This window comes from Asparagus officinalis, chromosome 9 (genome assembly GCF_001876935.1).
Source record: "Asparagus officinalis chromosome 9, Aspof.V1, whole genome shotgun sequence".
NCBI lineage: Eukaryota > Viridiplantae > Streptophyta > Magnoliopsida > Asparagales > Asparagaceae > Asparagus > Asparagus officinalis.
Genome location: NC_033802.1, coordinates 2402264 through 2415856, shown reverse-complemented (window position 1 = coordinate 2415856; position 13593 = coordinate 2402264). Strand labels below are relative to the sequence as shown.

General features: G+C 31.5%; 1 long non-coding RNA gene across 1 annotated transcript in view; it reads right to left on the bottom strand.

Annotated features, from left to right (window-relative positions):
• The window catches only part of LOC109823994, an 18892-nt gene that overhangs the window by 2946 nt on the left and 2353 nt on the right, over positions 1-13593 (bottom strand). The window lies entirely within an intron of this gene.

The window sequence follows — 13593 nt, the reverse complement described above, 5'->3', positions numbered from 1 at the left end:
GAAGTTTGATGTAAGCAATGTTTCACAAAATGGTCAAGCGTGTTATTATCAAAGTTTCATCACCATCCTCCAATCGAATTGATGTATGCATAAGATATAGCTAGATACTCGGATGTTTTGGCTAATATCAAAAAGGTGAGAGCAGCTCTAAAATCTTGATTTTGTACAGCTTACCTAACAATACATTGTAAAAGGTAGCAATTACAACTGCACCACGTTACTACTCAGTATACAACAACTATAAGGCAACAACTCCAGGACAAGTTCGTGAACTTCGCATACTTTATTTTTTGTAACCTTAGAAAGGTTTTAAATATCAGATATCGGGGAAATATTGGATAGCTAAAATTCATATTGGAATGTAGATGTCGGGAAAATATTGGGGAGATGTAGTAAATACTGGTATGTCATAACGAATGTTTGCATATATAATATAATGCATAAAAATGTAATCTCATTGTACTTAATGAAGTCTAAGCATACAAAGTGTTAATAATATATGTCTAGGATCAATAATCAACCTTGCAAAACAAACAAGAGCACAAATCAATGTTGTGACATCCCACCGACCCAAAGTTATAGTCCCACGTCAGTGAGGGAATAAGATATTTAAAGGTTTATATAGTGAAGCTAAAGACTCAAGTGTAACATCGGCTAGTCGATTTTGGCAGTGGTTTGAGCCAAATAGAACGTTACACTCGGTGGGTCCCACTGCTCGCACGCGCCAACGGGCCCGTGGGCCCGGGGCGTGACAAATGTCGCAACATTCCGTGTGACTTTTTAAGGCCAAATGTCATTTGATATAGCGAGAAAATCATGTTATCTTGCCTAAAATTGCCAAACACGATATATTGTTTTGCGACAAGCCATATAATATAATAGGATATATCAGCCAATATATCAACTGATATATTGGCCATATCGATGATATATCACCTAAGATATCCAAAAAGCGGTATACGACATTTAAAGATCATATCGGTTGCGGCAAGCCCTGCAAAATGATATATTGGACCATGTCGGGGATATTTAAAACAAAGTACCTTAGTTACCTGATCAAAGCTAAATGGCTTTTTTTTTCCCCTCCTTAACCAGCACCAACTTGCCTAGGGTTGATAATCTTTTCCAAGACTACTTTTCCAACATTTTCTCGCAACAAAAATTTTAGATTGTAGGAACTAAAATGAGTTAATCTAATCTAGAATCATGTTTGAATCATTATCCCAACTATATCAACTACATATTTATACGTTTTTCAAGATGATGAGATGAATCCCTTTCACAAATTTGCTTAGAACAAACTCACAAGCAGACAAACAATCATGGTAAATTAATCAGCAAAGTTGACGTACCATTTTATGAGCAAGAAAGAAAGAGCAAGACATCAAACTGGGGTGCCAAACTAGAAGAAGAAATACGCACTAAAAAAACCAAGTTCGTTACCTTACCATTCTGCATTTAGAGTCTTCGCAATCCTCATCTTTTGTATCGCTCAGATACATATACTATATATATATATACTATACTATATACATAATATATATATATATATTATATAGTCTATTAAGATAGCCAGCATTAAGCCCGCCCCCCCACCCTTCCTACTTTTTACGGGAAGAAATTATCGTATAACTATCAATGATGTTAAAATTCAGGGTTCTGGTCAAGTTGGACGTTAGCTTCAAGCTTAAAATTAGATATATAATTTGAAGTTTTGAACTATATCAAAACCTGACACGTTAATAATATGCCATTATGGTTTGAACTACGGAAACTGTAACCCCTCTTTAGCGCACAATACTACATTATTTTTGCAGGGTTATGGTTATTCTTCAGGTGTATGGCAGTTTGAAGAGAATGCAAATGTTAGCCCATGAATATCATGATTCTTGATGAAAGAAAATTTAATTGTCATTGGGATTAAAACTAAAAAAATAGACTAAATCATGCCCATGGACATCGCGTAAATTGAAATTTGCACGTTTAACTGCCAAATGGTTGAAACAAATAAAATGGACAAAAATCATGGACTTTAGCCCATGAAAATCACATTGATGTATGCATATTAATTTTCCATTAGGTCGAAGCACAGAAATTGACAAAAAAATTATGGGTTAAAGCCCATGAAAGCTGCAATTCCTGATGAAAGAAAACTTATTTGTCGTTGGATCAAAACCCATGAAAATCATGATTTTCAGAAAAAAAAAGAAAAGTTTTTTATGCAATTGGGTTGAAACGAATAAAATGGATAAAGATCATGGATTATAGCTAGGGGTGCCAAACCGTATCCGTATCCGAGGAAATATCCGTAACCGTATCCGTTAGGATACGAATATGGTTACTCAAATCTATTACCGATAGGATATGGTTGCGGATATGGTTTTGTAGTGAAATATCCGTATCTGTATCCGAAAAAATCCGAATACATATTGGTAATACTCTTACGATAGTTTCAATTCTTAGATTATGGATTTGTGGTTAATTTTGATGATCAAGATGTCTAATCTTAGCTTTTCAATCATAATGAACATATTAACGAACTCTTTTTGTATCACATGACTATATTTTTCTGAATACTATCTAGTTTTCTCATATACTTTTTGTATCCGCATGCATATCCGTTTATATATCCGCATCTATATCCGTAACCGTATCCGATTTTGGCGGATATGAATATGAATTTTTCTTACCGACGTATATCCGTATCTGTATCCGTATCCGAGATGGGTAAGCGGATATGGATATGGTAAGTGCCATATCCGAGCCGTATCCGCTCCGTTAACACCCCTAATTATAGCCCATTAAAATCATAAATTTTGAAGTACGCATATTAATTTTACATTAGGTCGAAGAATGAAAATTTACAAAATCCTTGGATTATAGCCTATGAAAATCGTGATTTTTTATGAAAGAAAATTTAATTGTCATTGGGTCGCAACTGACGAAAATAAATTAAATCATGGCTAAATTGCTTTGAAACAGGTATGGGTATGGATACAGGTACAGATATAGGACGAGTCAAATTTGTGAAGTATAAATACATACATACATACATACATATCGAAATAAATAATTTACATGAGACCATTATTATTTTTCAGTTAATGTGCTATTTGAATTTAAATTCTTATCATCTTTTTAAGTTTATTTTATTATGTTGATTATCATAATTTGGAAACTGCTCGTTTTTTAAACTAGACACTCAAAACACCCTTTTAAATCATAGTTCCTAACTTGGTGATGAGTTGAAACAATAGGACCCATGTCTAACAAGTTTCAAGAAATGGTCATGAAGTGTAGGAAATAAGTCCAAGAAGTGTATGACAAGTATTTTAAATTAAAACATATATAATATAATTGAGTACATGTCTGGGTAAATGTATGCATATATCCAAGGAGTATCCATGAAGTTTAGGTAAGGATTAGTGTTGGGTACGTGTCAGGTACGGGTACGTCTTGATGAGAGAAGTACACGAGTGATATAGATGGTGGGTTATATAGCCTATGAAAATCACGAATATTAAAAAATGCACAATTAATTATCAATTGGTGAAAATCACAAATTTTAAAGTACGCACATTAATTTTCTATTAGGCCGAAGAACAAAAATTGATGAAAAATCATGGCTTAAAGCCCATTGAAATAGCAAATTTTTTTATGAAAGAAAATGTATTTGCCATTAGATCAAAAGGAATGAAAATTGTCAAAAATCATGGGTTGTAACCCATGAAAATCGCGAATATTGAAACTCATACAATTAATTGCAAAATGGTTGAAATGCAAAAAATGGAAGAAACCATGGACAATATAGCCCATGAAAGTCACAAAAAGCATGAACTATATGGCCTACAAAAATTGGCAAAATTTGTGGGTTATATAATCCATGAAAATGATTATGACAAAAGAAAGTTTTATGGTTATTGGGTCAAAACTAACAGAAAAGACTAAAATCATGTGCTATCGGCCATGGAAATTGAAAGTATTGAAATTCACACAGTGAATTGTTAAATGATAGAAACAAACAAAATGAACAAAAATTATAGACTATAATAATTTTCCATAACGCCGAAGAAAGAAAATTAACAAAAATTCATAGGTCAAAGCCCATGAAAATAAACACTTTTTGATGAAATAAAACTCATTTTCCATTGGATCAAAACCAATGAAATATGTCAAAAATCACGGGTGCCCGTGAAAATCATGAATATTTAAACCCACACGATTAATTACAAAATAATTCAAGTGGAAAAAATAGACACATGTCACGTACCATAGTCCATGAAAATCACAAATTTGGAAGTACACATTATTTTTCCATTAGGATGAAGAATGAAACTAGACAAAAATGATGAGTTATAGCCCATGAAATTCAAAGTTTTGAAAAAATAAAAATTAGTCATTGGGTTGAAATGAACAAAAATTGACAAAAATCGTAAGTTATAGCCCATGAAACTCGCAATTCTTTGTGAAAGAAAATTTAATTGTCATTGGATCGAAACTAACAGAAATAGACTAGATCGTAGGTTATAGCCCATGAAAAATGAGAATATTGAAATTCGCACAATTGGTTGCCAAATGATTGAAACAAATAAAATGGACAAAAGTCATGGAATATAGCCCACAAAAATCACAAATTTTAAAGAACGCATATTAATTTTCTAATAGGTTGAAAACAAAATTTGAAAAAAAAATTGTGAATGAAAGCTCATGAAAACAATGATTTTGAAAAAAAGAAAAGTTTTTAGTCACCGAGGGGGAAATGAACAAAATGGAGAGAGATCATGCACATTAATTTTCCATTAAGTTGAAGAATGAAAATTGAAAAAATTTCGTGGGTAGCCCATGAAAATCTTGATTTTTAATGAAAGAAAATTAATTGTCATTAAGATTGAAACTAACCACAATAGACTAAATCATAGGTTATAAAATTTTGAATACTAAAAATTGCACAATTAATTGCCAAATAGTTGAAACGAACAAAATGGACAAAAATCACAAATTTTGAATACGCAAGTTACATTTCCATTAGGTCGAATAACGAAAAGTTTAAAAAACGTGTTAAAGACCATGAAAAATGCAATTCTTTAAGAAATAAAAGTTATTTGCCATTGGGTCAAAACAAATGAAAATTGATGAAAACCATATGTTAAGTCCATGAAAATCATGATTCTTTAAAAAAGAAAAGATATTTGCCATTGGGTTGAAACGAACAAAATGGATAAAGATCATTTGACTATACAAATTTTGAAGTGTGCACTTTAATTTTCCAATTGCTAGAAGAATGAGAATTTATAAAAATCACGGGTTATAGCACAAAAAAATCACGATTTTTAAAAAAAATATCATTGTGTTGAAATAAACGAAAATTGACAAGAACTGTTGCTTAGAGCCCATGAAAATTGTGATCTTTGATGAAAGAGAATTTAATTATCATTAGGTCAAAAATTAATGAAAATAGACTAAAAAATATGGGTTATAGCCTATAAAAATCACGAATATTGAAATTCACACAATTAATTGTCAAATATTTAAAACAAACAAAATGGACAAAAATCATAGACTGCCCATGAAAATCACAAATTTTGAAGTAAGCATAATAATTTTCCATTAGGTTGAGCAACAAAAATTTACAAAAATTCGTAGATTAAAGTACATGAAAATAAAAAAAATTATGGAAAAAACTTACTTTCCATTGGGTCAAACCATATAAAAATTGTCAAAAATATCATGGGTTATAGCCCACGAAAATCGCGAATATTAAAACTCACACGATTAATTGCAAAATAGTTCAAACACAAAAAATGTATAAAAGTCATCAACTACATAGCCCATGAAAATCACAAATCTTGAAGTACGTATATCGTTTTTCCATTAGAACGAAGAATGAAAATTGACAAAATCATGGTTATAGCCCATGAAATCAAGAGTTCTGAAAAAAGAAAAGATACTAGTCATTGGATAAAAAATGAACGAAAATTGACAAATCATAGGTCATAACCCATGAAACTCGCGATGTTTTATGAAAGAAAATTTAATTGTCATTGGGTTGAAACTAATATAAATGGACTAATATGTGGATTATAGCTCATGAAAATCATAATTTTGAAAAAAAGAAAAATTTATTGCTATTGAGTGGAGACGAATAAAATGGACAAAGATCATGGACTGTATAGCCCTTGAAAATCAAAAATTTTGAACTACACACATCAATTTTCCATTAAATTACATAATGAAAAATTGACAAAAAATCGTGGGTTAGTGTGAATGAAAATCACGGTTTTTTATGATAGAAAATTAAATTTCCATTAGGATTGAAACTAAGGAAAATAGACTAAATCGTGGGTTATAGCCAACAAAAATTACGAGTATAAAAATTCACACAATTAATGGTAAAATGGTTAAAATTAATAAAATGACCAAAAATCATGAATTATAGCCCATTAAAATCACAAAATTTCAATTACGAATGTTAATTTTCCATAATGCTGAAGAATGAAAATTAAAAAATAATTGGGTTAAAGCCCATGAAAACCGCAATATTTGAAGGGAAGAAAACTTATTTGCCATTGGTTCATAAAAAATGGAAATTGACAAAAAAATCATAGGTTAGCGCCCATGAAAGTCATGATTCTTTAAAAAAGAAAAGTATTTTGCCATAGGGTTGAAACAAGCAAAATGGACAAAGACCATGAAACATAGTAGATGAAAATCAAAAATTTTAAAATACACACAACTTTCCCATTAGTTCAAAGAATGAGGATTTATAAAAATTGTGAGTTAATATCCCATGAAAATCAGGATTTTTAAAAGGAAAAGTTATTTGTCATGGGGTTGAAACGAATGAAAATAAAAAAGAGTTTTTCCTAGAAACCACCTTTTAAAAAGGGTCATTCAACATAAACAACTTTTTATTTTCAATTTTTACATAAAGCAGCTTTAAATAGCTTTTTGTTGCAATCAACTATCTGGAGCCACTTCTAAGTCTAATTTTCTCGGTTTTTTTGTAATAATTAGTTTTCAAATACCAAATATACTAGAAAGAAAGATGATCCTTAATGAAGGCTAGTTGGGGTCAATTTGTGAAAGAAAAAAAAGCATTAACTAAAAAGTAGGCCCACGTGGTTGAATGCAACGAAAAACTCTTTAAATGTGGTTTACGTATAAATTGAAAATGAAAGGTGATTTCTATAGAATCACATTATTTTAAGGTGGTTTCCAAGAAAAAAACATAACAAAAACAGTGGGACGTAGCCTATGAAAATTATAATTTTTATTAAAAAGTTAACTATTAGTGGGTCGAAACAAGCGAAAATAGACTAAATTTGTGGGTCATAGCCCATGAAAATCGCGAATACTGAAATTCGCACAACTAATTGCCAAATGGTTTAAATGAACAAAAATGGACAAAAATCATAGATTATAGCACATGAAAATCATAAATTTTGAAGTACAGACATTAATTTGCCATTAGGTTGAAAAATAAAAATTGACAAAAATAGTTGGTTAAAGCTCATGCAACTTGTGGGTTTTTATGAAAAAAAGTTTAATTGTCATAATGGTTCAAACTAATGAAAATAGACTAAATCATGGGTTATAGTCCACGAAAATCGTGAATGCCGAAATCCGCATAATTAATTTCCAAATTGTTGAAACGAATAGAATGGACAAAAATCATGAAGTGTAGCCGATGAAAATCACAAAATTTGAAGTACGGATGTTAATTTTTCATTTGGTCAAATAACGAAAATTGAAAAAATATCATAGGTTAAAGTCCATGAATATCAAAAATTTTGATGCAATAAAACTTATTTGCCATTCAGTCAAAATAAATGAAAATTAATAAAAATCATGGGTTGAAGCACTTGAAGATCATCTTTGTTTTATAAAAGAAAAGATTTTAGCCATTGGGTTGAAAGCAACAAAATAGACAAAGATCATAGACTATAGTCAATGAAAATTACAAAACTTGAAATAAGCACATTAATTTTTAATTGAAAAAATTTGCAAAATAGACCCATTTAGAAACTTATTTTCAAAAAACGACTCCTTTTGAAAATATTTGCCATTTTCGACCCAGTTTCAGCCACCCGAAATGGCGAAGAAACATAAAAAAAACTTCACTAGATTTTAAATCCCGTGAAGTTTAAGGTCTCCTTTATGGCCTTATTAGTGTTAACCCAAGCGCTAATGAGGTCTTAAACTTCACGGGATTTAAAATCCGTGAAGTTTTTTAATGTTTTTTCTCCATTTTCGACCCAGTTTCAGCCGGGTGGTTGAAATTGGGTCGAAAATGGCAAATACTTTCAAAAGGGGTCGCTTTTTAAAAATAAGTTTCTAAAGAGTCTATTTTAAAAATTTATCCTTTTTAAATAGGTCGAAGAATGAAAATTTACCAAAATCGTGAGTTATAGCCCATGAAAATCGCAGATAATAGCCCATGAAAATCGCGATTTCTAAAAGAAGAGAAGTTATTTGACATTAGGTTGAAACGAACGAAAATTGACAAAACTAGTGGGCTACAGCCCATGAAAATCATAGTATTGTATGAATAAAAATTAATTAACATTAGGTCGAAACTAATGAAAATAGATTAAACTTGTGGATTATGGACCATGAAAATCATGAACATTGATATTCACATAATTAATTGCCAAATGGTTGAACAAACAAAATAAGATCACAGACTGTTGCTCATGAAAATTGCGGATAATAGCCTATGAAAATCATGATTTTTAAAAGAAGAGAAGTTATTTGACAAACTCATGGGTTATGACCCATAAAAATCAAGAATATTGATATTCACATAATTAATTGCCAAATGATTGAAACGAACAAAATGGACAAAGATCATGGCCTGTTACCAATGAAAATCATAAATTGTGAACTACGCGTATTAATTTTCCATTAAGTAGAAAAACAAAAATCATGAGTGATAAAGCCCATGAAAATCAAAAGTTCTGACGAGAGAAAACTTCTGAAAAAATAGAAACTCAGATCAAAACATGAATTATAGCTCATGAAAATTGTCAAAATTCATGGATTATAGCTCATGAAAATCCTAATACTGTAACTCAGACAATTAATTACAAAATGGTTAATGAAAAAATAGAGAAAATCATAGACTAAAACCTATGAAAATCACAAATTTTGCAGTACGCATAGCGTTTTTCCATTAGATGAAAACATGAAAATTTGTAGATTATAGACTATGAAAATAACAACTTTTCGTAAAAGAAAATTTAATTGCTATTGGATCAAAACTAACAAATTAGAATAAATATAGCCCATGAAAATCGCAAATATTGAAATTCACATAATTAATTGGAAAAGAGTCGAAATGAACAAAATGGATAAAAATCATAGGCTATAGTCCATAAAGTTAACAAAATTTGAAGTATGCATATTAATTGTCCATTAGGTCAAAAAATGAAAATTCACAAAAAATCGTGAATTAATGCCCATAAAAATCACAAATTTTAAAAAAGAACGTATTTGCCATTAGGTCAAAATGAATTAAAAATTGTCTAAAATCATGGGTGCACATGAAAATTGTGAATATTGAAACTCAGATGATTAATACAAAATGATTAAAAAGAAAAAAAAGGGGAAATCATGGACTATAGCCCATGAAAATGACAAATATAAAAGTACACATATTGTTTATCCATTAGGTTGAACAATAAAAATTGAAAAAAATATGAGTAATAACTCATGAAAATCGTAATTTTTGAGAGAAGAAAAATTATTTTTCGTTTGGTTGAAACGACTAAAATTTGATAAAAATTATGAGTTATAGCTCATGAAAATCGTGATTTTTTGATGAAAGAAAATCTAACCCATTAGAGTTGAAATTAACGAGAGTAGACTAACTTGGCCCATAAAAATCACGAATATTAAAATTTACACAATAAAGTGCGAAATGGTTGAAACAAACAAAATGGACAAAATCATGGGCTATAATCCAGGAAAATCACAAATTTTGAAGTACACATGTTAATTTTCCATTATGTCAAAGAATAAAAATTGATGAAAAATCATGGGTTAAAGCCCATAAAAACCACAATTTTTATGAAAGAAAACTTTTTTATTCATTTGGTAAAAACAAATGAAAATTAACAAAAATCATATATTAAACCCCAATCAAGATTTTTTTTTTAAGAAAAGTTTTTGGCCATTAGGTTGAAACAAACAAAATGGACTAAGATCATGGACTATAGTTCATTAAAATTCACAAATTTTGAAATACGCACATTAGTTTTTCATTAAGTGGAAGAATGAAAATTTACAAAAGACGTAGATTATATCCCATGAAGATAACGTTTAAAAAAAAGTTATTTAACATTGGGTTGAAATGAAATAAAATTGACAAAATCGTGGGTTATAGCTTCATGCAATAACGACACTCCGATTATTCCCTAAACTACCCATTTGATCACGTAGTTCACTGATGTTGTCTCTGAAGTCGTTCCTGAAACTAAAACTCCAACTCCACCTGAGCTCACTCTAATGATTGAAAACGTTGTTGATGTTTCCCACGAAGTCCTCCCGGACAAACATGAATCTATACGTGACACCGAACACGTTCACTCAGATATCTGTATGGAAGTTGAATCCCAAACTGAGCATAGGAAAATAACTCCCATATTAGATATCAAACCACCATGCATTATCCTGACAGTCACTCACACATACACTGATCCATTTTGAAAATATATAGTGATTAAGGATGTAAGTTTGAGCACGAGTATTTTCATTGATATTCGACCTATGCTTGATATTTTAAATGAACCGCATACCTTGTAGAGTATTTTCTTTCTCTCTTATGTTAAGCGCACAAAAACACTCCTCTTTCATATATTTGTTTGCATGTTACTCACTATCACTGTTAGAACAAGAAATTTGTTATGCATATTAACGAAGGAATGCCTAATTATTCCATTCGATAGAAGACGTCATGCATGTTAGGCACTTCATTAAGTTTACATCTGCCATTGATCGCATTGTTCGAGTCTGCATTTCATACATAGTCATTTGAGTTGATTTGCATCATTTTGCTTTGATTTGCATTGATCATATATTGGGGAATCACTGAACTAATTTGAATAAATACATTGTTAACTGAAATGTATGATATGAAGTCAGGACATAATTTAAAACTGTTAATGCTGATACTTTAATGCTGATACTTTAGATGATTTGGACTTGTCCAATACATTTTCTTTTATAGTTGTTTGAGATTTAACATGATACTTGTGAACTTTCCAACTCTTGAAATAATTAATGGTAACATTTATATTATCGATTTGGTCATAGTTCTACTCTCAATATTGATTGATTAAGAAGCTCACAATGTTATTAGCAATCCACTGATATAAGCCTGACTCTAGCCTATTGTTACTGAGAGTTCTTTCACTTTACCTCACTTCTATATATTCACCCATGCAACAGTGAATTTTGATAATATTTTAGATAGTAAATTTACAATACAATCTAGCTAATGATTTGAGATGCAGGAAAGTAACTGACGGCAGATTAAGATACAGTCAGAATATATTGAAGATGATAAGTTTCTGCAACTAACTCGACGGAGTCGAGTTTTCTCCCATCCGGGGAGAATTATGAGGACAATAATGATAGTTCCATATTTGTTTTCTTTTATTTTCAGTTTTTATTAGTTAATTTGAAATTTGAATTGTAGGTGAGATTTGGTAGTTATTGATTATGAGAGATTTGATTTTGTGAGATTTTTCAAATCTGTATTCTTCTTCTCTATTTAAGCACTATTGTAATCAGGAATAAAGGATGAAATGAAGATATTTGTGGCTAATTGAATTTGGTGTAAAACCTTGGGTGTGAAACCCTAAGTTGTTCCCTGTTCTCTTCTCTTCCTTCCCCGATCAGCCACCTCTCTTTCATAAGTCGCACCGCCCTCCAGCCACTCCACTTTCCCACAATTGCCGACTCCTAACTCCCTCCTCGGTTCTCTTCTCCTCCGCCACCAGTGCCGCCCTCCTCTTTCTTTCCCCCCACTTACCGACAACAAACTCACACCCGCCTCTACTTCTTATTCTCCGCCTCCTCTCCCGAACAGCCTTCAACCCCACCTCCACAATCCGCACCTCCTCCTCTCTTTCCCTCCACCTTCGGTCAGTCCCAACACCCCAACTGTCCTCCTTCACCTCTTTAGCAATAGCAGACCTTCAGCCCATTACCTGATCCACTCCTCCTCAACAACCGCCTACTTGCGAATCATCATCCTCGTCTCGTTGCCCTTGACGACGTCCAGTTGACCCTGTCACCTTCGTCGACACTCAGTTTGCCGACATCGTCACCCAATTCGTCATCATTGCTCAGTTCGTCGCCATCCAGTTCGACGTTTCACACATGTCATCGACTTCCAGTTCGACATCGTCGCACTACCTCCAGAGGCCCCTCACGTCGAGCCTGTTCAGGCCGACAAAGGTTTCGTTATCTTTTTGTTAATCCCATTTTATTAGTTAATTGCACGAGTATTACATTTCTAAACTCTTATCATATATTCACTGCTTAGATTATATTTGTAAGTTGAGAGTAACTGAGTATGTGACTGTCAAAATTTGATACTGATTGTAGAACTTGTACAATAATAATGAATATTACAATTAAATTGATCGAGGTTGGAATCATTCATAATTATCAATGCAAATCTTGTTAAACCCATCTGTCACATTAATTGCTTTAAATTTAATTTCCTACCGAAGATCATGAATTTTGGTGAAACAATGCATTATTTGAATTAAATCGCTGATTCTGATAGACTCCCTGTCCCGTTTCGCATCATTTACTGTTCTGGTTAAGGTTAAGGTTGAGATCGAAACTAACGAAAATAAAATAAAATCATGGTTCATAGCCCATGAAAATCATGAATATTGAAATTAGCACCATCAATTGTAAAAAATCTGAAATGAACAAAATGGAGAAAAATCATGGACTATATATAGCCCACGAAAATTACAAATTTTGAAGTATAGTAATAATTTTCTATTAGGTTGAAGAACGAAAATTGATTAAAAATATTGTGTGTTAAAGCCCATGAATCAAAAAATTTTATGAAGGAAAACTTATTTGTCATTAGGTCAAAACTTATATGCTTCAAGTTCAAGCATTATAGTCCAAGAATTATAATCTGAGAATTATAGTTACGAGCTTGGCTAAATATGGTCCAAGATTTTTCTTTCTTTCATTAAAAATTTCGATTTTGCTGTCTACAGTCACAATGCTTCAATTATAGAGGATGCTTGATAACTGGATTAAAAAAATCCAGTAACTTCAAATAATGTCCAACATTAAGTGAGAAGAAACATGTGAAGACATGTATCACTCCAATAATTTAAGATTGAAAGAGAGACATTGATAGAATCTTAAACTGGTCTCTTAGTTCTCATAAAATGAATGAATATTTAACTTTGACCATAAAACCATTGGGAAAAAGATGGTTCAATCTGCTTTCAAGGTAAGGACATGTACAATTCAGATATTATGAAAGTTCTATGACATGGACACTTTGGACTTCAGCAATTCTAGTAACAATGGTCTCGGTTGATTAGGGGTTGA